This window comes from Rhinichthys klamathensis, unplaced genomic scaffold, assembly GCF_029890125.1.
Source record: "Rhinichthys klamathensis goyatoka isolate OS25496 unplaced genomic scaffold, OSU_Roscu_1.1 h1tg000369l_1, whole genome shotgun sequence".
Classification (NCBI taxonomy): Eukaryota; Metazoa; Chordata; class Actinopteri; order Cypriniformes; family Leuciscidae; genus Rhinichthys; species Rhinichthys klamathensis.
The window spans coordinates 877978-881681 of NW_026606877.1; positions in this window are offsets into that span (position 1 = coordinate 877978).

The window sequence follows — 3704 nt, forward strand, 5'->3', positions numbered from 1 at the left end:
TGTCAGGATGAACACCTGCTAAAAAGTTTTAAAAAAAGTACACACACACACACACACACACACACACACACACACACACATATATGTATATATATATATATATATATATATATATATATATATATATATATATATATATATACACTACTGTTCAAAAGTTTGGGGTCGGTACGATTTTAAATACTTTTAAAAGAATTCTCTTCTGCTAACCATGGCTGCGCTTATTTGATTAAAAATACAACAAAAATCAGTTATAGTATTAAATATTATTCCAGTGTAAATCAGCTGTTTTCTGTGTGAATATATAGTAAAGTGTAATTTATTCCTGTGATCAAAGCTGAATTTTCAGCATCACCCGTGTCAGTGTCTTCAGTGTCAAATGATCCTTCACAAATCAGTATAATATGAGGATTTGATGCTCAAGAAACATTTATTATTATTATCAATGTTGAAACAGTTGTTGGTCTGTCAGTTGTACAGTTTTTTTTTTTTTTTAGGATTCTTTGATGAATAGGAAGTTCAAAAGACTTTTGTAACATTATAAATGTCTTTACTGTCACTTTCGATCAAATTAATTATTCCTTGATAAATAAAAGTATTGATTTCTTTCCTCCAAAAAATAAAAATAAAATTCTCACTGACCCCAAACTTTTGAACGGTAGTATATATATATATATATATATATATATATATATATATACTGACCCCAAACTTTTGAACGGTAGTATATATATATATATATATATATGACATTTTATTCTACCAGAACTTTTTCACAAAAATGCATTTTGATTTGCACATTAACCTACCAGAATTTTTGTACAAATTTCTTAAATTGTGTTTACAGTAAGTGTGACTTAAACTGCTGGTATTTTATGTCTGATTCAGTTATCAGTACATTTTGATTTGGCTGTATTAGATTTTAGTCATTGTTCTGTATTTTTTCTCAAAAATGACTTTTTCATTTATTGGTTGGAGGATCTTGATAAAAATAACACATAATGAAAAAAATTGACTGGAATTTTGAATAAATAGATGAAAACTGACTTTATGTGACAGTTTTCTATTGAAATAGCTTTAAAGCTGGTTGTCCCTGAATGGAACAAATGACAGAAAGCTGTATCTGTGAACTCAACGAGAGCCATGTGCCCTGTTAGCAACATTTAATTGTTTGCGGCCTGTAAATTTGCCCAAAATGCAATCCACCCTTCTCCTCTTCATTGCAATTCTTCTTACGAACATCAGCAATGGCCTTAAGCCAGAGTCCGATGAATTATTGAACACTTCAGTGGGAAAAAAGCCTGCCTCTGATTGATTGAAAAGTCTATGGGCAAAACAGAAGGGAGAGCCCGCCCTAGAAATATTGCCTTTCCTACACAGAGGAATCCAAAACGACACACAGCCTTAAAGCATGAAACAGCGGGAATTTCAGAAGTTGTAGACAGAGTCGAGCCTACTGCATTAACAACAAAATTAAACCATTTACCATTGCCTGTCAAAACGATTTGATGACATGGAGCGAAGCCTGCAGACAGAACCTGCAATGGAAGGAAATTAAGTCAAATGGATATACAGGAAGACACAAAGTGTACAAAGCTTAAATGAATAATTTAACAAACTCTGGTAATAATTGTCATGGCGGCTTCAAAAAAAGATTGAACTGGATGATAATATTAGAAACATAATAGCAGAGGAAAAGTATGAGTTTTGATTAATTTGTATTTATTTAGAAAGATGTATTTACAGTAACAAATTTTATTTAATAACGTTTTAAATAGTTACAAACACTGTAGTTTGTACATTATGTGAATGTGCACCTTTAACCCTCTGGGGTCGGCTATCGCGCTGGCGCGACAAGCTCACTTTATTCCTTATCAGTGCAAAAGAGACTCAAATTACTCTGTTGATTTTGATCTTACATATAAGTGTTGTACATTATTAGATCCTGTTAAGTGTCTATTTTTTTTGTGGATACTCACAATAGTAGCAGAAAACAAAGTGTTCTGCTTTTTGTCAAACAAAGAAAAATAAACATGATGCAAATTTTGCCTTCTCTCTGTCAGTGAAGTTCATTCTGAAACGCGTCCGAAAATGAACTGTAACTAAGTAAATACTTGTCACACAGGCACGAAAGATTTTTCTTTATGAAGCTGAAATTCTATTCTTTTAAATGAAGTAATTTATATAAAAGACAAATATTCTCCGTTTATGTAATCTGTATTAAAAGAGAGAGATGTCAGTCTTTTTCCTTTCAGCTAATTATAGCGTATTACGTGTTAATGTGACCACGCCCACTGAGAGCGCGCGCTATTCAAACGCAAATGATGAGGCAAGCCATGAAAACACCCACATCAGCTGGGTAAAACATCCAGTTTAATAAGAATCTTGTACTTTACCTCGTCTTGCTGCGCTGTGAGGAATAATACTATCGTAATAATCCTGGAAAAGTTACCTCAGAAAGTTTCATTTCGAGGAGCACGAATTCAGCTGATGTAGTAAGTCATTTATTCTTAAGTGCTTTGTTCTAATCGCGTTATTGAATAGTGTCTGTAAACTGCACAAAGACTGTTTAAATATGAATTGCGTGTCTGTGTGTGAATGAATGAATGGCACAGACGCGCGGGCGATGTTGTTTACTATGTACATTGCATCTGTGCGTTCATTCACTCTCTCCTACATTAGTAAACGTTATTTTTACATGAACACATCCAAACTATATTGCTATAGCCTACTGAGATTTGTTCTAATCGCGATATAGAATAGTGTCTGTAATGACAACATTTCCTTGACTAGTTTTGGATAGATTATAAAGTTTTTACTCTAAAATAGACATCAAATAAGCTTTTGTTAGACAGTTTCTGCTCATATGTTAAATATCGTCGCTGTCCGATGAAAACCGCGTATGTCCATTTTGCCGATTTTGAGATTTTTTGACGGATATAATGTCCAGGTTCATTTCCGTATACAGCATGCTTCACATTATCTAAATGACCAATGAAAAGTTGTGAAATCATGTCATCTGATTTTCACATATATCCATTTGGTGTTAAAGCTGTCAATCACGCCACGTATCTCCTACCCTGTGGATGCATCTCGCCGGTCTCGTGAAGTTTCGAACATGGTTTCGAAGCACTGCTACTTGGGCACAGAGATATCACGCAACACCTGAAATAAAGCTTGCCACAAAGAACCGGTGAAAGTAATGATTATGCATGAAACATTTGAATTGTTGATAAAGTTGACGATACAGACTCGCCATCTTCGCAGTAGTGAACGCGCCTATAGAGAGAAATGCACACTTCATATGAAGTGCTTATTTATTAATCCAGGCAAATTTGTTGATGAAACATTGATTAAAATGAAGATACAATTTATACAAAACAAAATAAAATTTAAAGAAAGGCTTTCTACAAAACAAAACTTAGTAGATCAAAATCTGACCCATTCCAAATGTTTTCCGATATAGGCCTAATTGGTCATCTTATGATCCTCTTACTCATCTCATGCGGTTCCGTTTTCATATAATCAACATAGATGAAAAAATAAAATAAAAATTTAATTAAAAAAAAAATAAAAATAACATTGTATTATTTAAACATAAATATGAAACGTTAACGTATGTTTAAGTTTTTTAACTTATAAGCGTCACACCGCTACGCTTTGCTCACATGCTAATAATCAAATAATACCCAGCGATCTTCGAA